The sequence below is a fragment of the Hypanus sabinus genome, chromosome 30 (assembly GCF_030144855.1).
Source record: "Hypanus sabinus isolate sHypSab1 chromosome 30, sHypSab1.hap1, whole genome shotgun sequence".
Lineage (NCBI taxonomy): Eukaryota > Metazoa > Chordata > Chondrichthyes > Myliobatiformes > Dasyatidae > Hypanus > Hypanus sabinus.
The window spans coordinates 36,925,883-36,948,922 of record NC_082735.1 but is presented as its reverse complement, the minus strand read 5'-3'; the positions used below and the strand labels follow the sequence as shown (position 1 = coordinate 36,948,922).

Below are 23,040 nucleotides of genomic sequence, written 5' to 3'. Positions count from 1 at the left end.
GCAGCAGCCATCTTGAGCTTTTGCTTCTAAGCCATTTCAATTCCCCTTCCTGTCCCAGATTAATCTGTCTGCCCTTGGCCATTTCCATGGCCTCTATGAGGCCAAACACAAACTAGAACAACACCTTATATTCTGATTGGTTAACCTACACCCCAATGATATGAACAATGATTTTTCCAGTTTCAATTCACCCACATTGTCTTAGGTTCCTTTCCCACTCTTAAGTGTCCAATATGATTCTCTTTCCCATTTCCATTCCTCCCCCTCCTTCCTCCAGCCCCCACACCTGGCTCCACCTGCCCATTATTCCTCTCCTCATCTGGTTCCACTTAGCGCTGACCAGCATCTGTCCTTACCCTCTGCATCACTTCTATAAATGGCTACTTCCCACCCACCTCTAAGCCCTTAAGCCAGATCTCAATCTGAAATGTCACCACGTTTTGGCTCCATAGATGCTGCTTGACCTCCTGAGTTCCTCCAGCAATTTTTTTGCCCCAGGTTCCATCCTTTGCAGTTTCTTATTTTTCAGTCTGTGATGTTAACTCTACTTTCTCTCCATAGATGCTGCCTGAATTGCTGAATACGTCCAGCAATCTCTATTTTATATTACTAACAGCTGCTGTATTTTATGTTACATTTTAGTTTCTCTTCCGTGTTTTTATTTATTTCCTCCTTTTTGCATCTCCACCAGTTGCAATTAAAACGTCTTTACTAACTTCTTCCAGCGGGTACCACCACGTTAAGTCCCTGTGTCTTCATTCTATCATAGACATCCCCTTTGTTCTCTTACCGTCTCCTCATTCTCAAGTTCAGGTTTATTGTGATTCAGCTGTTCTCATGTATACCGCCAAATGAGACAATGTTCCTCCAGAGCACAGAACACAATACAAAACAAAACACGCAATGCATACCAATGACACATAAAGTAATATTACCACAAATAAATTAACAAATAATAAGGTGCATATATGACACGAGTTGAAAAGTAAACGGTATAAGGACTGGCGCTTCATATATGTTGAGACCTGGGTGGTGGCAGGGAGTTCAGTAGTCTTACAGCCTGGGGGTGAGGGGCTGGTAGAAGCTGTTTCCCACCCTAATAATCCTTTTGTCCTAATGCTATGGTGCCTCCTTTCTGATGGTAGGGGGTCAAAGAAATTGTTGGACAGATGGGACTGATTATTGGCAATGGTAAGGTCCTTGTATACACAGCACTCTTGAAAAGTATCTTTAACGAGTAGGAGAGAGACCCAAATGATCCACTCAGCAGTCCTCAATCCTTTGCAGGGTCTTGCGGTCAGATGCCTTGCGATTCTCATACCAGATGGTGATGCAACTGGTCAGGACACTGTCAGAGGCACTCCTGTAAAACTGCAACGGAAAGTCTGTTTTCTGAATGCTGAGGAAAGGTAGCTGGCCTGGAACGGTCACCTTTCTTTCCACAGATGCTGCTGACCTTCCCATCATTTTCTGTTTTCATTTTTAATTTTTTTCAAAGGAAAAGGCTTACCATGCTTGAAAGAGCAGTAAACATGAGGGTGGGAGAAATCTGGAGGAGCAAGAAAATAATTTAAAAAAATCAAAACTTGGCTAAGAAGGAGAAAGAGATTAATAACGAAAGGGAGAGTACGGTAGAATGTGAACAGTGTTGCAAACAACATGGAACTGATGAACGTTTCTAAAGATTTATATAAGAGTATCAAAAGTAATTGTGGGTTGATTTTTGGATGGAGACAAGAGAAATTGCATTGAGGAATAAGGGAAAGGCAGAGATATTAAACAAATATTTTCCATCTATCTTTATGAAAGAAGAAAGAAGTATCTTGTGCAGATGATTGAGAGCAATAGGTGTAGGGTAATGGGATACTAAAAGTAATTGACTTTTGTAAACATAGGAGAAATGAATGGGTCTGACATCTAATAAATCTCAGAGATATGATGGCCTCCCAGCCAAAGTTTTAAAAGAGGTAGTGATGGAGATAGATGAACTAGAATTTTTTGGTTTGAAGGTACAGCACTGTCACAGGCCCCTCTGGCCCAGTGAGTGTGCACTGTCCAATTACACTCACGTGATCAATTAATCTAACCCGTACATCTTTGGAATGTGGGGGGAAACTAAAGCACCTAGAGGAAACACACTTGTTCACAGGGAGCACGTACAATTTCCTTACAGATGGTGATGGAATTGCACCAGGGTCGCTGCCCTGTACTTACTGCTTGTGTTTAGGGCAGCAGTGAAGCTCCTCCATCTCTGGTGGTGTTCAGGGCTTCCTTCATTGTGTCAGTGGCTTCCTGTCGGTTTTCACTACTGTCAGTCCTGCAAGTCCCAGTGGAGTCTCAGGGATGCCGTCACACAGAGATGTAGAAGGATTCATTCTTGTTTCTGGAACAATTTTTGTTTTACCACTCAGAGTTGTTGGCCCTGAGCTGAAGCCATGAACCTGGAGGACCAGTGGACCACTTAGTCTGTTTGGCATGGGTGATCCCACCAAGAGCCAAAGAATAAAGCCCTGACTCCAGCCAATATAGCTCTCTGGATCACTGAGGCACGCAAGGCTCCAAACTATGACAAGGTTGAGGTCCTCTTGGAGGAACAGGAGAATGCCAGTTGTCATCTTTCAAAATTCCATAGATTCTGGAAGGGTTATCATGGAGTGGAAGGTCGCAAATGCAACTTCACAGTTTAAGAAAGGAGGGAAGGGGGGCCTGAGGAATAGTAGTCCAGTTAGTCTGACCTTTCAGTAAGGAGAAATAGGAGAATACATTATTAATGAAGTGGTAACACAAAAGAATAATATTTGAGCAGAGTCCACATGTATCTACAAAAGGAAAATGATGCTTGAAATGTCTTTAGTTTTATTTTCAGTTTCTATTTATCTGAGTAGGTCAGAAATGATTCTGTAGCTTTGGGTTTGATTTCTTTGTGATTTAGTGTTTTGTATTCTGTGTTCTTTGCTTGTTCTTTTCTTCTTGCCACGATTTGTTCTCTTTTTATGTGTGTTGAGGTTTTGATGTTTTTCTTTAACTCAGGTTGTCTCTGAGTTGGAAAATCTACACCAGGGGTGTGTTTTCAAAAGAAACTACTTTTTAATCAGGGTGACACATGAGATTTTGAAGGCAGAGTTTCCTGGCGGTTTTTCTGAGTTGAGGAGTGACCGATCAACAAGAGGGATTCATTAGGAAGTGCCACCAAGAGTAATTCAAGAGCAAGTGGAGTGGCCATTTTTGGAGTGTGCCAGTCTTTAGAGTGGCTTTGGCTCATCAGGCTTGGGTGAGGTAGATTATCTTGTAAGTTACTCTGTCTCTGTTCTTATTTGTTCATTTCTTGACTGCTACTGCATAGTCCAGTGAGAATGGTTCCAGGGACAGTGTTGTGTACTGTGTGTGGGAAGTCTGGGAGACTTTAGGAACTGGGGCTGCAGCTCAACGACCAGAATATGAGGAGCTGATAGACAGGAGCTACAGGGAGGTAGATGTAGGAGACAGGTAACTGGGTGTCTGTCAGGAGAAGGAGCGGAAATGCACAGCCATTGCAGAGTACACCTGTGGCTGTTCCCCTCAATAGGTCAATAGGTTGTCCTATTGACGGGGACAACCTACTGGGGGGACCCACGGTGACTGGTTCTCTGGCAATGAGTCTGGTGCTGTGGCTCAGACGAGCAGAGAGGTGGAGAGAACTGCAGTGTAGCCAGGAGATTTCTTAGTCAGAGGAACAGAGAGTAAGTTCTGTGGGGGTGATAAAGACGCCCCAAAATGATCTTATTACCCTGGTGCCAGGATCAGGGATGTCTCGGATTGTGTCCATGGCATTCTCAAGGGTGAGGTTGGGCACCCAGAGGTCTTCGCACATATTGGCAGCAATGTCATAGTTAGACAAGGTGAGGAGGTCCTGAATAGAAATTTTAGGGAGCTAGGTAGAACACAGAGAAACAGGACTTCCAGGGTAGTAATCTCTGGATTGCTTTGGGGAAGGTATGACCTGTACAAGAGGAATGGGTTACACCTGAATCCGAAAAGGTCCAATATCCTTGCAGGCAGGTTAGCTAGAGTTGTTTGGATGAGCTTAAACAAATTTGGCAGGGGAATGGGAACTGGAGTGTTAGTGCTGAAGATAAGGTAGATGGTTTATAAACAGAGGGAATGTGCAGTGAGACTCCTAGCAAGGAGAGGCTGATGATAGGGCAAAATGGCAGCCAACGGGACAAGTTGCTATGTAAAAAGGCAAACAAGATTGAAAAAGCTGAATACAGGACTAAAGGTGTTATATTTGAATATGTGCAGTATACGGAATAAAGTCGATTAACTTGTAGCATAGTTACAGATTGGCAAGTATGAAGTTGTAGACATCACTGAGTCATGGTTGAAAGAAGATTATAGCTGGGTAATGTCCGAGGATACACATTGTATCAAAAGGATCGGCAGGAAGGCAGAGGGAGTGACATGGTTCTGTTAGTAAAAAGGGAAATTAAATCATTAGAAAGAAGTAACGTGCTGAATCATTGTGGATAGAGCTAAGGAACTGCAAGGGTAAAAAGACCCTGATGGGAGTTATATACTGACCTCCAAATTGAAGCAACGATGTGGTCTACAAGACACAAAAGGAATGCATGCCAAAAATGCTATTTTACAATAGTCACGGGAGATTTTAAAATGCAGGTAAATTGGGAATTTCAGGCTGGTGCGTGATTCCAAGATAGGGGATTTCTAGAACGCCCACAAGATGGCTTTTTAGAGCAGCTCGTGGTTGAGCCCACCAGGGGATCAGCTGTCCTGGATTGGGTGTTGTGCAATAATTGTAATTGATTAGAGAGCTTAAGGTAAAAGAACCCTTAGTGACAAGTGATCATAATATGATTGAACTGACCCTGGACTTTAATAATGAGAAGCCACAGTCTGATATATCAGTATTACAATAGAGTAAAGGAAATCACAGAGGCATGGGAGAGGAGTTGGCCAGAACTGATTGGAAAAGAACACTGGCAGGGATGATGGCAGAGAGCAATGGCTGGAATTACTGGAAGCAATTTGGAAGGCACAGGATATGTACATCCTAGAGAGGAAGAAATATTCTAAAGGCAAGAAGACATAACTATGGCTAACAAAGGAAGTCAAAACCGACATAAAAGCAAAAGAGACGGCATATAATAGAGCAAAGATTATTTGGAAGTTAGAGGATTGGAATGCTTTTAAATACCAGCAGAAGACAACTAAAAACACCATTAAGAAGGTAAAGATTAAAAATGAAAGAAAGCTAGCCAATTATATTAAAGAGGATTCCAAAATGATGCTGGAAAATGATGCTGGAGAGGTAGCAATGGGGAACAAGGAAATGGTGGATGACCTGAATAAGTATTTTGCATCAGTCGTCACTGTGGAAGACACTAGCAGTATGGTGGCAGTTCCAGGTGACAGGGGTCATGAAGTGTGTGAAGTTCTCATTATTGGAGCGAAGGCTATTGGGAAACTGAAAGGTCTGAAGATAGATAAGTCACCTGGACCAGATGGTGTACACCCTATGGTTCTGAAAGAAGTGGCTGAAGAAATTGTGGAGGCTTTCATAATGATCATCCAAGAATCACTCGATTCTGGACTGATGTGCAAAGGGTCTTGGAAGTCCTTGTGCAGGATTCCCTAAAGGTTAATTTGCAGGTTGAGTCTGTGATGGGGAAGGCAGATGTGATGTTAGCATTCATTTCAAGAGAAGTGGAATATAAAAGTAAGGATGTAGTGTTGAGTCTTTACAAAGCACCGGTGGGGCCTCACTTGGAGTATTTTGAGCAGTTTTGTGCTCCTTATCTCAGAAAGAATGTGCTGAAACTGGAGAGGGTTCAAAGGAGGTTCATGAGAATTATTCCTAGATTAAACAGCTTGTCATATGAAGAGTGTTTGATGGCTCTGGGCCAGTATTCACTGGAATTTAGAAGAATGAAGGATGATCTAATTGAAGCCTATCAAATGGTGAAATGCCTTGATAGAGTGAATGTGGAGAAGATATTTCCTACGGTGGGAGAGTCTAAGACCAGAGGACATGGCCTCAAAATAGAGAGAAGTCCTTTTAGAACGGAGATGAGGAGGAATTTCTTTAGCCAGACTGGTGAATCTGTGGAATTCTTTGCCACAGGCAGCTGTGGAGGCCAAGTATTTATATATATTTAAGCCAGAGGTTGATAGATTCTTGATTGGTCAGGGAATGAAGGGATACGGGGAGAAGGCAGGAGATTAGAACCGAGAGGAAAAATTGACCAGCCATGATGAAATGGCGGAGCAGACTCGATGGCCGAATGGCCGAGTTATGCTCCTATATCTCATAGCTTTTAAATGGGTTCCATGGCTTTCTTTGTTACATGGCTGTCTGTGGGAAGACAATTCTCAGTGTTGTATACTGCATACTTTGAAAATAAATGTAATTTGAAACTTCACGTTAGATAGTCTTCAATAAAGTGTCATATAGTGTAAATGATTACAATGAAGCTAGAGCACATGGGGTTGAGGTCATCTACAAGTGTGGACTGAAGTCTAGTTAATGCAAAGAAAACAATAGGAATAAAGGAGTAATCTTGGGGTTGGGACATCGGCTAGTTGGTTCATCAGGGATCAGTGGGAAGAGTGTGGAAGTTCCCAATTCATATTAATAGATGAAGGATCTGTACCAATGCTCTGTATAATTACAGTCAGACAGCTTTCCCCTGGTACTCAAATCCTCTTGCAATAACTATCATCCTATCACTTCCTTTTCAAATTACTTGCTATACCTGCACATTAACTTGCAGTGATTCATGTGTAAGGACAAGTAAATATAAACACTTTTCAGTGTCTTTGTTCGTTCGTTATGTGTCTCGTCATATGATGTGGGTGATCACAGTCATTCCATGACTGGGAGATATAAACACTTCAGTATCTTTGTTCATTCATTGTGTTGTATGATGTTGGCGATCATGGACTTCCCATGAACATGAATGTTCTTGGCAAATTTTTTACAGAAATGGTTTGCCATCGTCTCCTTCTGGGCAGTGTCTTTACAAGATGGGTGACCCCAGCCATTATCAATACTCTTCAGAGACTGGTGTCAGTGGTCACATAATCAGGATGTGATATATGACCATCCACCACCAGCTCCCATAGCTTCACGTGGCTCTGATCAGGGATGGAGGAACTAAGCAGGTCTTGCACCTTGCCCAAGGGTGACCTGCAGGCTAATGGAGGGAAGGAGCACCTTACTCCCCCTTAGGTGGAGACGAATCTCGCCCCACCATCTAATTCAGTCTCTTAGCATTTACAAGAGTCTATTTTCTGATCTTTTTTTATCTTCCAATGCAGATGTCCTTTACTTCTCCTGTCCTCTATCTGCCATGTATTGCTCATTCACTCAGACTGTCTGTGTCCCACCGAAGCCTCAGGTTGTTCTCACCCCATAACAGTGCATGTTAATGAACATTGACTAGGTTGAGTTTCGGGTAGGGCTTAATGCTATGTGGAGAGACCATGTAAGTTGCACATATTCTCTGCAGGGGTGGTTTCATTGAAACATGTTTGTGGGGCTGGGCAGGGTAGATGCCAGAGTGATGTCTTCTCTGGGTGGAACATCTGTCACCAAGGTTCACAGTCTTAAAAGCCTGCCACTCAGGATTGAAATGAGATGAAATTTCTTCACCCAAGGGATAGTGATTCTTTAAAATTCTTTACCCAAGAGGATTGTACCAGCTTGCTTATTGGATACAGTGAACAGTCTTGTATGTACATAGCTAGGTTGCCTAAGACTTTTGCATGGTAATGCAGTAATTTTATATATTGCACTGTACTGCTGCTACAAAAATATACATATCTCATGACATATATGAGTGATAATAAACCTGATTCTGATATGGGTCTCTGTTGTGGACTGAGAGTGGGAAGAGGGAAGGGAGATGGGAACCGCTGTTGGGAAAAGGAGAAGGGAGCAGAAAGCATCAGAGAGACATTCTGTAATGCTCAATAAGCCAATTGTTTGGAATGCAATGAGCTTGCTTGGTGTCTCAGGGCTGGGTGTGTCTGCTCCTGCCCCTGTCGCCTGCCCTCGTACTCCTTCTCTGACACCTGTCCCACACCCTTCTCCCCGGGCTCCACTTTCACCATCCCCAACATCCTTTGCTCCCACCAGATTTACAAACTCACTCTCTGCTCCATGTTGACAAATACAGTACTGTGCAAAAGTCTCAGGTCTCTATATATTTCTCTATATTCAAGCCAAGGAGTTTTGGATATAAAAGGAATCCAGAGAGATGATCTTGGTGTGGAAGGGTGAAGTGAAAGTAAATGATTTACCATGATCTTAAATGGTGAAGGTGGTTCAGAGAACAAAATGGCCTCCGCTTGCTTGTTGAGCTCCACTTGTTCAGCTCTAAATGTGCCGTATTGTAGAGGAAGCTTTCTTTCCTCGATAGCAGCTTGTTTCATCAGAACCCTTGGGCAACAGAATATACAAAGTAGGAATTGATGTTGGATTTAATATTCTAGATGTGAGAATTGATAGAAAGGCTGATATCTGTTGCCTAACCCAATTGGTGATGGTGAGTTGCTTGATTGGCAAGACCATAGAACATAGGAAGAGAATTAGGCCATTTGGCCCATTGCGTCAGCTCCATCATTTCATCATGGCTGATTTATTATCCTTCTCAACACCATTCTGAGAAAAATCCTCCAGATCTGTCATGGCCAATTTGTTATCCCTCTCAACACCATTCTGAGAAAAATCCTCCAGATCTGTCATGGCCAATTTGTTATCCCTCTCAACGCCATTCTGAGAAAAATCCTCCAGATCCGCTGGTCAGAAGTAATCAACAACACTGATCTTTGGCACAGAGCACACCAGCTAGCTGTGGAAGAAGAATTAATGAAAAGAATATGGGGATGGATAGGAAACACGCTATGTACCGCATCACCAGGCAAGCATTCCTGTGGAATTCCCAGGGAAAGCAGAAGACAGGCTGGCCGAAGAAGTCTGGGCAATGAGGCTTTGAAGTTGATGCCAAGAAGACGGGCTACACCTGGGGACAACATAAGAGACTGGCCCAAGACAGGGACTCTGTCATTGACCTATTCCTCAGTAGGGGAAATGAGCTTAAGTAACTAATTAATAACCCCAATCTCCCGCCTTATTCCTGTAACATTTGAGGTCCTATCAAACTCTGCTTTAAATATACTCAATTACTTGGTTTCCATAGCCATCTGTGGCAATGAATTCCACAAATTCAACACCATCTGGTTAAAGAAATTCCTCCTCATCTTTGTTCCCAAGGGACCACCCTCGATCCTGGGACTGTGCCCTTTTGGCTCTAGACCCCACCCCCCACTATAGGAAATAACCCCTCCATATCTACTCTGTCTAGGCATTTCAATATTCAATAGTTTTCAATGAGATCCCCCTTCTTTCTTCTAAACTTCAGCGAGTACATTACACTACATTGATAAGCCATCCAGTTGTATTTAATTTGCTCTCAATATTATTTATTGCTTATTTATCAGTATTATTTTTGTTTTTGTCTTTTTCACAGTTTGACTTATTTTCAACAATGTTTGTTTGTCGAACTTTGTGTGTGTGGAGTTTTTCAATGATTCTGTTATGTTTCTTTGTATTTACTGTGAATGCCCACAAGATAATGAATCTCGGGAGTATATGGTGACATACACACTGTGGCCATGTTATGAGGTACAGGAGTGGCCATCTACTTCAAGGTTGACGTTGTGCATTCAGAGATGCTCTTAAGCACACCACTGTTGTAATGCATGGTTATTTGAGTTACGGTCACCACCTTGTCTGGTTGAACTAGTCGGCCATTCTCCTTTGACTCCCTCATTAACAAGGTGCTTTCACCCTCAGAACTACTGCTCAATGAGTATTTCTTTTTGTTTTTCCACACCATTCCCTGTAAACCACAGAGACTGTTGTGTGTGATAATCCCAGGAGATCAAACCGCCCTGCCTGGCACCAACAATCATTCCATGGTCAAAGTCACCTAGATCACATTTCTTCCCCATTCTGATGTTTGGTGGGACACCAACTGAACCTGTTGACCAGTCTGCATGCTTTTATGCATTGAGTTGCTGCCACATGATTGGCTGATTAAATACATGCTTTAGTGAGCAGGTGTACAGCCACTGAGTGTGTGTGGGTGATAATAAATCTAATTCTGATTCTGGTTCAAGCAAGATGCTCATTACATTGTTGAAGATTCAAAGGTGCACCTTGTCCTGGTATCAGACACAATCTTCCACACATCAGTGTATGAAGGCATCTGCAAACTGAAGATTTCTTTGAAGATTGTGTGTCACAATAAACACAGCCTTGCGTCCATTGTCTATCTGCATTGTATTCTGTGTTGCATGTTTTTTATGGTAGTGTGGTGTGAGTGGGGGTGTGGTTAAAGCAGAGAGAGTAAGTTTCACATTCTTGCTTATTTCAGAGCAGTTTGTAGCTTGGGACCGGCAGAGGTCATGGATTTTGCTGACTGCTCAGTAACGCTCAATAACACTTTGTTACATTTGGTATACTTGGGTTTCATTGCTTCAAGATTTTATGTTTGCTAATTGTTAATAAGGTATTGAATAAAGGACTTTTGGAGCAATCATCAGAGCTGTGGGCACGTCATGTAAGTGTAACAAACTCCTAGGGTCGCTGGTAGTGTCAAATTTTTTGGTTTTACCGCTATAGCTGGTTTTACCTTGGCATTAGAGAAATGTTCAGAAATTACAAGTGGACCATATTACCAGTCAATTGGACAAGTGTGGATTGATTAGAATTAGTCAACTTACAGTTGCTGAAGGCGACTCATGTCTCACTAACTTAATGGACTTTTTCAGGGAGGTAATCAAGAGAGTCATTGAAGGCAATGGAGATTGTCGTGGTGGAAGTGGATTTTCTAAAGGTGTTTGATGCCTTAGCACATAATTACTTATCATCAAGATTGAATCCCATTGAATAAAGGGGTCAGGAGTAGCATGCTTAGAAAACTGCCCAAGGAAACCAAGATATAGAAAAAGGCAACAAAGAATAGCTGGGGTTCTTTGGAACTAAGGCAGGGTTTCCCAACCTGGTGTCCACGGAGCCCTCGCTTAATAGTATCGGTCCATGGCATTAAAAAGGTTGGGAACCCCTGGACTAAGGGGATATGTACGCTGGTCCTTCCTTGTATTAAGTATTAGGACCTCCACTTTTCATAATAGGCACAATGACTATCATAGGTATCACTATAAGTATAATTTCCAAATTCTAGACCACAAAAAGATAGAGGATCAGAATCAGGGCATCTGGCCCATCAAATATGCTCTACCATTTCATCATGGCTGATCCATTTCCCTCTTGGCTCCAATTTTTGTCTTCTCTGCGTGTCCCTTCATGCCCTAACTAATCAAGCATCTACTAACCTCTGCCTTAAATATACCCAATGACTTGGCCTCCACAGACACCTGTGGTAACGAATTCCATAGATTCACTACTCTTGGGCTAAAGAAATTCCTCCCCATCTCTGTTTCAAATGGATGTCCCTCTATTCTGTGTCCTCTGGTCCCAGGCTCCCCCACCACAGGAAACATTCAATCCACATCCACCCCATCAAGGGCTTTCAACATTCGATAGGTTTCAGTGCAATCCCCATAATTCTTCAGAAATTGTCTGAAGAGGGTGTTAATGGACCTCAGGAAGTCAGTTGGAAGAATTTGACAAGGCAATGTAAATGGGATGGTGTTATTTTAAAAGATACATGTGAACAGAGATCTAAGGCCCTTTCTGCAAAATTGTTCAATATAACAAGACAAATTGAGAAAGCAACTAAAAGAGTATTAAGGTTTATAAATAGAGGTGCAGAATTAAGGGCAAGAAACTCTCAATGAACAGTAAAAGTTCAAAATACGTATATGTCACCATATACAATCCTGAGATTCATTTTCTTATGGGCATACACAGTAGAACAAAGAAATACAATAGAATTATAAAAGAAACTGATAAACAAAAATTGTCAAGAAACCAATGTGCAAATATAAAATAAATAAATGAATAATACTGAGAACATTAGAGCCCTTGAAAGTGAATCCATAGACCGTGTCAACTGATTAGTTCAGTGTTGAAGTGAGTGAAGGTATCCATGCTGGTTGAAGGGTAATAACAATTCCTGAACCTTGTGATATGGGACCTAAGGCTCTTATACCTCTTCTCCAATGGCAGCAGCAAGTACAGAACCTGGAATCTGGGGGTCATTGATGATGACAACTGCTTTCTTGTGACCGTGCCTTTTGTAGGTGTTTTGAAAGTGCCCTACATCCTGGGGAGGCTGATGTCCATGATGGACCTGACTTAGTTTACAACTTGCTGTAACCTTCTGCGATTCCATGATTCTTTGCTTCCTCCCTTTCAAATTTTTAATGTTCTTCCTTTTCTTAGGTTTTGTAGCTGTAAGTTAAGCCACATTCACTCACCAGGTTACAAAAACATCAACAATCTTATGGTGCCCGGTAGTGATGGAAAATACAGCTCCTTAACTGCTCTAGTTGGCCACTTTATTAGGCAAATATGCAATCAACCAATTATGTGGCAGCAACTCAACGCATAAAGATATGGTCAAGTGATTCTGCTGTTGAGATCAAACACCAGAATGGCGAAGAAATGTGATCTAAGTGAGTTCAACTGTAGAATGATTGTTGGTACCAGATGAGGTGGGAGTGTTGAGTATCTCAGAAACTGCTGATCTCCTGGGATTTTCACACTCAACAGTCTTGAGAGTTTAGAGAATTGTGCAAAAAACAAAAATCACCCAGTTTTGTGTGGAAAATGCCTTGTTAATGAGAGAAGTCAAAGGTGGATGACCAGACTGCTTAAAGCTGACAGGAAGACAGATAACCACATGTTACAACAGTGGTGTACAAAAGAAGATCTCTAAACTTGCAACATCTCAGAACTTGAAGTGGATGGGCTACAGTAGCAGAAGTTGATGAACAGAAGTTACCTAATAAAGTGACTACAGAGTGTATGTCATGAAATTTGATGTTTTGTGGCAACAGTATAGTACAGTACATAAAATGCTATAAATTACAATAAGAACATAAAAAATAATAGTGTAAAAAGAGAGCAAAGGAGGTAGTGTTCATGGTTTTATAGATGTCCAGAAGTCTGATGGCAGAGGCAAAGTGGAATTCAAGTGATTTACGCACTCAAAATAGAGCTCGTCATTTTAGTACCACCCACCACTTTTTCAAATTTGATCTCATTCAGCACCTCAACTTTATCTTCCTTTGCTAATAGAGGATAATCCTTTAGCTGAACTTGGAGTGGGATAATGAGGCAATGTCAGCTATTTAAATTGTTAGCTGAAATGCCAACTGTAGTAGTACCCATTGTACATCGCTCTCTTTAAGTCGAAAAATTGTGTGCTCAGGCTCCAATTAGACCACAAAATCCAGACTGGCATTCCAGCTGCCCTCCGAGGGAATGTTGCCCTGCCAAATGCTTGTCTTGTGTGGATGTTAAATCTCCCTGGCAATATTTGGAAGAGGAACATACAAGTTTCCCCTGCTGTTTCTGCATTAACATTTATTAAGCCCATTCTTTGTCCACCAATGTATTATTTGTCCACTGTTACATTACTGTAGAGGTTTGCCAAATAGAAATTGATTGTCATATTTTCTACATTGTTGTAGTTACTGCAATTCATAAGTGCTTTGTAGGAAATATGTGATGTCCTGAGAATGTGAAAGGTGTTTCATGGGCAAAAGTTCATTTTTTACTCTGTTTTACCTCCAACATCCAACATCAGTGCTACCCTACCATTTAATCTTCCACGGCAATCAGCAAGCTGCTATATTTCTGGAATAAAACAAATTCCTTTCAATGGGATAGTGGTTAATGCAATCCCTTTACAGCGTTGGTGATCACCAACCAGGGTTCAATTTCCATCGCTGTCCATTAGGAGTTTGCATGCTCCCTCTGTGATTGCGTCAGGTGCTCTGGTTTCCTCCCACATCCCAAAGACGTGGTTAGGGTTAAGGTTGGTGAGCTGAGAGCCTCCTATGTTGTTGCCGGAAGCTTGTTGACTCTTGGGGGCTGCCTCTAGCACATCCTCAGACTGTGTTTGCCCTTGTCACAAAATAATACATTTAGATATACGTTTCAATGTGGATGTGACAAATAAAGGTAATATCTCTCTATTTATCTATTCTTCCTCCCCCTCTCCCTTCCTCTGAGCCATGTCACCCAGCAACCTCTGATTTAATCCTAGCCTTATCATGGGCAATTTACAATGACCAATCGACCTATCAATTGCTATGTCTTTGGACTGTGGGAGAGAACTGGAGACCCAGGGGAAACTCGGAGGTTCAGGGGAGAACGTACAAACTCTTTACAGGCAGTGGCATGAATAGAATCCAGATCACTAGTACTGTAAAGTGTTGTGTTAACCACTATGCTACTGTGACAGCTCACTATTTTTACAAAACAAAAATCTTAAAAATCATTTAATATGTGCTCCCAGCCATTGTGGGAGCAGGGTGTCAACTCCAATGAACCCTGCAGTGGTATAGTCATGACCAAGTGATGAAAAATTGATACAGATTATTTTGTGCCCAGCCGCAAGTAATTAGTAATTAGGGTGACCTTGTCTGCTTTTTTCTTTTTTTCCCCCCTGATTCTTTGTGTGAAAGTCTTATTATTTTTAATCTTAATGACGGGCATTTTTGCAAAATTTAATTTATGCTGATTAACGACACCTTGCTTTGGGCTATGGTGGATTTGCATGTGTATCTGTATATTTATTTGTGTGTGTGTGTGTGTGGCTGCACTTGCATATGTGCATCAGCTTTAGCTGTCTATCATCTGCAATCTGTGTGGCGGTGTTATGAATATTAATCTTATTACTTCCTATACGTGTGACCTCAAACAACTTAAGCATCAGATGCCAGGGAACACCTTAACCTGCAAGTTCTAAGTCACACGATATCTCACCTTCAAAAGTACTTAAGTTTCACTGGCTTCAGGTATTGGAGCACTCTTCCAACAGGGCTGTGGAAGTATCTTTGCCACAACAGCTATTTGGGACTGTCCCTTACTGGGCTTTCTACCTTCTGTAAAGAAATAAAAAAGATAGTTGAGTAATACGCACAAAATGCTGGAGGGACTCAGGAGGTCAGGCTGTATCTATGGAGGGGAATGAACAGTTGATGCTTCCTTCCTCAGGCCTAGAAAGGAAGGGAGCAAAAGCCAGACTAAGAAGTGGGGCGGGGAGGGGATGGAATACAAACTGGCAGGTTATAGGTAAGACCAGGTGAGGCGGTGAGTTAAGATGCCAGGAGAAGATAGGTGAAAGAGGTAAAGGATTGAAGAAGGGATCTAATAGAAGACAACAGTAGAACAAAGAAAAAAAGAGAAGCAGGAGGGGGAACAGGGGGACCAGGTGATGGTCAGGCACGGAGAAGAGTCGGGATGAGAGGGTAACCAGAATGAGAAATGGAAAAGGAGGGAAGGGAGGAGGAATAACTGGAAATCAGAGAATTTAATGTTCATGTCACCGGGTTGGAGGCTACTCAGATAAAATATATTGATAGGCAGTCAATAGTCTCTGCTAATAAGACCATAAGAGCAAAATTAGGCCATTAGGCCCATTAAGTCTGCTTATTAAGCCTGACTTATTATCCCTCTCAACACCATTCTCCTGCCTTCTCCCCGAAACCTTTGTCACCCTGACTAATCAAGAACCTATCAGCGTCGTTTTAAAAATACTCAATGACTTGGCCTTCGCAGCTGTCTATGGCAATAAATTCTTCTGATTCATCACTAATAGGCTGGAGAAATTTCTCCCCATCTCTGTTCTAAATGGACGTCCCTCTATCTGAGGCTGTGCCCTCGTGTCCCAGACTTACCCACAGTAGGAAGCATCCTCTCCACATGTACTCTCTCTAAGCCTTTCAATATCTGATAGGTTTCATTGAGATTCTTGTAAATTCCCACAAGTTCAGACCCAGAACCATCAAATGCTCCTTATATGTTCACACCTTCATACCCCGAATCATTCTCATGACCCCTTCCAATGCCAGCACACCTTTTCTTAGTTAACGGGTCCAAAACTGCTCACAGTACTCCATGTGCTGTCTGATCTATGCTTTTCAAAGCCTCAACACGACATCCTTCATTTTATATTCTAGTCCTTTTGAAATGAATGCTGACTTTGCTTTTGCCACAGACTCAACCTGTAAGTTAATCTTTAGGGAATCCTGCAAGAGGACTCAAGTCCCTTTGCAACTTAGAGTTTTGAGTTTTCTCCCCATTGAGAACATAGTTTATGCCTTTACTCCTGATGCCAAAATGCATGGCCATACACTTCCCAACACTATATTCCATCTGCCATATCTTTGCCAATTTTCCTAATTACAAACTTCCCAAGGCTCTAACTTCCCACATTTTTCCTGCTGTATTATATCCCCTCACTTCTGGTTTTATGTTGTCTCTGACTTCCCTTGTCAGCCATGCTGGCCTCATCCTGTAGAATACTTCTTCATCTTTGGGATGTGTCTTTCCTGCACCTTCCAAATTACCCCCAGAAACTCCAGCCATTGCTGTTCTGCTGTCATCCCTGCTCGTGTCCCCTTCCAGTAAACATCGGCTTGCTCCTCTCTCATGCCTCTGTGATTGCCGTTACTCCACAAGGATACTGATGCATCTGACCTAAGATTCTCCGTCTTAAACTGCAAGGTGCTTTTTATCATACTATGATCACTAGCACAGACACAAAATGTTGGAGGAACTCAGCAGGTCAGGCAGCAGCCATGGAAAGGAATAAATGTTTTGGCCTGAGATCTTTCTTCAAGCCAGTTTACCTTAAGGTCCCTAATCAAACCAAGTTCTTTACACAGAGCAGCTGTTTCCCTAGTGGGCTCAAGCTGCTCTAAAAAGACATCTCATTGGCATTCAAAAAATTCCCTCACTTGGCTCCAGCACCAACTTGATTTTCCCAGTCTACTGTATCTGCGTATGAAATTCCCCATGATTATTGTAACATGCCTTTTCTATCTCCCATTGTAATTTGTACCCCACATCCTGGCTACAGTTTGGAAGCCTGTATATAACTTCCAAGAGGGTCTTTTTTTTTACCCAGGCAGTTTCTTAACTCTACCCACGAGGATTCTACGTCTTCTGATCCTATCTGTTTAAGGATTTGATTTCATTTTTTACCAACAGAGCCACCTCAGCCCCTCTGTCTACTTGCATGTCCTTTCAAAACAATGTGTATCCTTGGATGTTAAGCTCCCAACTATGATCTTCCTCAAGATACGACTCTATTATCTGCCAATCTCTAACTGTACTACAAGACCTTATTTCATATACTACGTATATTCAAATATAACCCCTTTGGTCCTGTATTTATTATCCTTTTTGATTTTGCCCCCGTGTCACATCTCAACTCATCCCACTTACTGCAATTTTGCCCTATCATATGCTCTCCTTTCTCCCGGTGTCACTTCACACTGTATCTACTTGTATAACAACAGCCCCAACACTTCAGTTCCCATTCCTCTGCCAAATTAGTTTTAAACCCTCCCCAACAACTCCAGCAAACCTGTCTGCAAGGATATTGGTCCCCCTAGACTTCAGGTGTAACCCATCCTTTCTGTACAGGTCGTACCTTCCCAGAAGAAATCCCAATCATCTCGGAATCTAAAACCCTGCACCAATTCTTTAGCCTTGAATTCATCTGCCAAGTCATTGGCTCAGGCAGCAATCCAGAAATCTCCACCCTTGAGGTCCATCTTTCTCCCTGACTCTCTATATTCTCTCATCAGGACCTCCTCCCTTGTCACATGAGGAGTATTTGAGAGAAAGATAGATACTTTATTGATCCCAAGAGAAATTACAGTGTAACAGAAGTATTACAAGTGCACAGATACACAAATATTAGAAGAGAAGTAAGAAAGAATAAAAATAAGTTACCTTAAAAATAAGATGTAAAAGATTTACAAGTGAGAGATTACAAAATCACTTCCCCGGCTGACTCATTATAGAGCCTGATGGCGGAGGGTAAGAATGACCTCATATAGCTCTCTTTGGAACAGCGCAGTTGTCTTAGTCTGTTACTAAAAGTGCTCCTCTGTTCAGCAGAGGGTGAGAAACATTGTCCAGAATTGCCAGGATTTTCTGTAGGGTCCTTTGTTCTACCACAGCCTCCAGTGCCTCCAGTCACTGTGGCTTCCATAGGAGATCTTCTTCCACCCCCCCCCCCCCCGAGTAATTTTGGAAACGCTGATGGAAAAGATTCCTCTATGTTTTATATTTTGTAACTTGCCATCTTGTCTCTCCACCATCCTTCCTCCCAGTATCTCTCAGTTCCAAGTTCCCAACCATCCTTCAGTGTCCTGTCCAATGAGCCTATCTTCTTCAAAGGGAGTGTCAGTCGAATATTCAGCTCTGTGAGGGTAACACAGTCAATCCCAAGTCACTCGGTGTTTATACATGGGAGTTAGTTTTCCACCTTTTACTACCAATAATATCACTGTAATGTGCACAGGCACTTCTGGGCTGGCTACAAATGAATTGCCATTAAAATGATACTGAATGTACTGAGCTATGGCACGCCAATGCAGCTATATTTTCATTGTAGGTTACTCTTGCTTAGTGAGAATAATATTCAGTGACTTATTCAAATGATCACAAATGGAGGTCTGGATTGTCTGTACAATTGCTTAACTTTGGTAATTTAGTAAAAAAGCACAAATGAATTAGTAAAACTGTACCAGCTTATAATAATACACAAGCAAACAGATGCTTAGTAGTCAGAAATAAAGCCGTAAAATGTTGGTAATGACTAGCAGGTCAACCAAGAGAAAGAATTGACTTTACAAATCAGATTCTCTGATCTTTTTTCGTGGATGCAGCCTGACTGGGTCGTTCCACTCGAATATTCCGAAACACCTTACAATGAGAAAAATAATTAAAGGATCATGTTCCTCTCCACCAGGGGTCCCCAACTTTTTCATGCCATTTGTTTATTGACATTCAACACAGAAAGGGCCCTTCTGGCCCTTCAAGCCAAACCGCCCAGTAATCCCCTGATTTGATCCTGGCCTAATCACAGGACAATTTACAATGACCAATTACTTACCAACAGGTAGGTCTTTGGACTGTGGGAGGAAACCGGAGCACCCGGAGGAAACCCATGTGGTCATGGGGAGAACATGCAAACTCCTTACAGGTACTGTCTGGAAACCCGGGTCACTGGTATTGTAAAGCGCTGTGCTAATCACTACGTTACCATGGATCGCAGGTTGGGAACCCCTCCTCTATAGTGTCCAGCCATGAACTTTATGAACAATGTTATGTTGGATAATTATGTCCCACATTGAGCGTGGATGTTGGTGATTTCATTTTAAGTATGGAATTGTTTTCTTTAACTATTCTAAACCTTGTAATTTACATTTGGAATAATAAATAAGTTGTCTGCCAGTGTTGCTTTATATAGAAAGAAACCTAAATTTAAACTATACCAATTAAATGAAGATAGGCGTGTAGGTGATATGTTGCAGCTGCAATATGTGTGAGCTGATGGAAAATATTGTGATCCATGACGACAGCAGCTACAGTGTTTTTCTGACGAACAAAACTGGATTTTGGTGTGGGTGGTGTGGAGCGTGGAGGGGAGGGGGTGGATATAGACGTACAAATGAATGGGCGAGGACAAGGAAGAAAATGAGAAGTAATGGAAAGTAATGTGGAAAAATATGAGGTCATCTGCTTAGGTAGAATAAATACTGTAGGACAGCGGTTTTTAAAAAAGCAGTAATAAACTGAAAGGTGATGGTATTCAGAGGGAACTGAGTGCCTTGTGCACAAGTAAGTGAAAGTTAGCTCGCTACAACAGCAAACATGATAATTTGAGTACAAGATTTGAGACATCTTGCAGCAACTATATATAGCTTGCACCAATTATAAAGAGTGGTGATGAACCACCTCTGGAATATTATGTACATATTGGCGTCCCTATCTAAGAAAGAATTTGCTAGTGATACTTGGAGCGCACCAGATGAATTTTGGGGATGGTAGGGTTGTCAGCTAAGGAGAGATTAACTTAACCGTACATAAATTGCAATAGGCTCAATAAGATCAGAGAATTGATTGTGTGCACAAAAAATTAATATGGGAGAGATGAGTATCAGTTCTTGTAATATTGCCATCTCTGTTGAGGAAGAGGTGAGCTATTGTGTAGGGAGGTCTGGGACCTGTCTCCCATGGAACAGAATAAATTGTGCTGTAGATAAAGCTTTAAGCTCCATCGTCAGAGCAAGGTGCTGTAGCAGCAATGACGTGGAGGGCAAATTTGTTTAGAACACCATTTTTAGAACAGTATATGAGGGACCAGTGAAGGAACGTATGTCCTTGTGCTCTGAGAAAGGGTCAATTTATTAAGGATCAGAATTAGGAATAATTTTGTATGAAGTTTGAAAGTGACTTTGCAGTCTGAAATCAGTGTATTAAATCTATACAAAGGTTTAGATCTTAAATTGGCCAAGGTGAATTGGGAAACTTTGTTAGAAGGAATTTTGAAATGATGTTAGAAGGAATGAGTAAAACAGACAATGGTGAACATTTAAATCAAACAGCCCGATATGTGAAGAGCTCTCTCTTTGGTTCAAAAAGAGAAGTTACATGCAGACTTGTGTATCACAAGAGCAAGCTTTGTAAAGCTTCATAGAACACTGAATGCCACAGATTGAGAAGATTTCAATTCACATTGAAAAAGGACCGAGACAGTAATGAGGAAGGGAAGAGCAGAGGAGTATTCAGTAAACAAACATGAAATCACACAGTAAAATTTTCTACAAATAAGTAAAAAGGAAAAGAAATGTAAGAAAACAAATGTAATCTCACAGGTTAAGAAGGAAAGGGGAAGAAAAATGAGAAATTACACATTAATTAACCTGATAACAGTGCTCAGAGAACTAGCTTGAATCTGTTGTTAAGCCGATAGCAAGGTCTATAATCACCGGCTTGTCGTGAATATGAAAGTATCAGAATCGGGTTTAATGTCACTGGAATATGTTATGAGATGTGTTGTTTTGCAGTAGAATTACATTGCAATACATAATAATAAAAACTGTAAATTAGAGTCAGGGGAACGCCCTTTGGTCCATCTAGTTCTTGCCGAGCCATTTAAGCCATCTACTCCCATCAACCTGTGCGGGAACCACAGTTCTCCATACCCCTACCATCCAAATTCATCTTAAAATTTGAAATTAAATATATTACAAAAGTTCAAAGTAAAATTTATTGTCAGAATACAAACACGTCACCACATTGTCTTTCACCCTGAGATTGTCTTTCTGCGGGCATACTTAGTAAATCTATAGAACGGTAACTCGGTACTTTTTAAAGTAAGTTTTAAACCTAATCCTTTGACTGCTTTATTTAGTATTGTTGGAGGAAGTGATATTATTTTGGAGACACATGACTTGAATATTTTGGCCTTTATTTCTCTTATAGCCAGGAGGGCGTTGTTGCTGAAGTGGAAGGATGCCTCTCCGCCTGCTCACACTCATTGGTTACCTGTTGTTATGTCATGCTTAAATTTAGAGAAGATTCGCTGTTCAATTTCTGAACCTAGACAAGATTTTTTTAACATTGTGGGGACCTTTTTTGAATTACTTTCAAAATCTTCGATTTGCTATTAAGCACAGATGTTGGCTAACGATATGTTTTACTATATGTTAAGGATTTTTTCCTTTTCTTTTAACCAAACAGCTGTTTTTTTTTCCTCTGGTAGTGAGTTTAGATTTTGTATATAATAAAATTATTTCTTTTCAATTTTATGTTTAAATTTAATTTATATGGATATGGGATAATTGCACCTCATCTGTGATTTCAATATCTTGTAATCGATATATATATATATATATATATATATATATATCTTACTGTACCCTGTATTCTTTTATGTAAGAAATTAATAAAAATATTGAAAAAGAAAGAAAGAACAGTAACTCTGAACTCCAAACCTCAGGAACAGTAAAAAAATGTGCAAATGCAGATAATAATAATTAGCAATAAATAACGAGCATGAAATAACAGTATAACAGAGCCTTTATATGAGTGTAGCTTTCCCATTTTGTTCAAGAGCCTGATGGTTGAGGAGTAGTGACTGTTCTTGAATCTGGTGGTGTGAGTCCCAAGGCTCCTGTACCTTCTACCTGAGAAAAGAGCATGTCTTGGGTGGTGAGGGTCTTCGATGATGGATGCTGCTTTTCTACGGCAACATTTCAAGTAGATGTGCTCAATGGTTGGGAAGTTTTCACCCATGAAGTACTGGGCCAAATCCACTACCTTTTGTAGGACTTTCCATTCAAAGGCATTGGTGTTCCTATACCAGGCCGTGATGCAGCCAGTAGTGCAAAACAAGTGGAAAAAATAGTGAGGTAGTGTTCACGTTGTGAATATGAAAAGGAAATCACATTTGACAAAAGTATTAGTTATTGGATTTGTGTAACTGTGGCTGGTAGCAGAGACTGGTTTGAAGCATTCTTAAACTTTGGGCTCCTTGGGAAGAATAAACTAGACTGCAAACAAATTTTGCTAGATATGAGTAATCAGAGTGAGAAACTTTAACTTGTGCTGATACGTCTTTGTGATTTTTTTGTAGGGGGTAAGATTTTGCTGGTCATAAGCCCAGCCCTTGGTCATGTCCAAGTTGAAATTTATTCATTCATCTATACATATGTATACAGCTAAATGAAACAACCTTCTTCAGGGACCAAGATGCAAAACACAGTACATACTGTATGTCACATACAGCACAGCAAATGATATTAACGCAATAATATTTACAGTTAGAAAAAGTATTCTGTAAATGCACAAGTGGACATGAAGTGCATATATGATATATCCAGTAGTTAAATATATTGATGCTACTGGCACTGTCATAAATCATTTGTACCGGTTGGTAGCAGAGTGTTCAGACAGCTCACAGCGTGGGGGAAGAAGCTGATCCCTGTTCTTATATGTGAAACCTTCTACCTGATGGAAGGAAGTCAAAGGGATTG

General features: G+C 41.2%; 1 long non-coding RNA gene across 1 annotated transcript in view; it reads left to right on the top strand.

The window, feature by feature from the left end:
- LOC132383573 (uncharacterized) overlaps positions 1-23,040 on the top strand; it is a 161,340-nt gene that overhangs the window by 37,133 nt on the left and 101,167 nt on the right. The window lies entirely within an intron of this gene.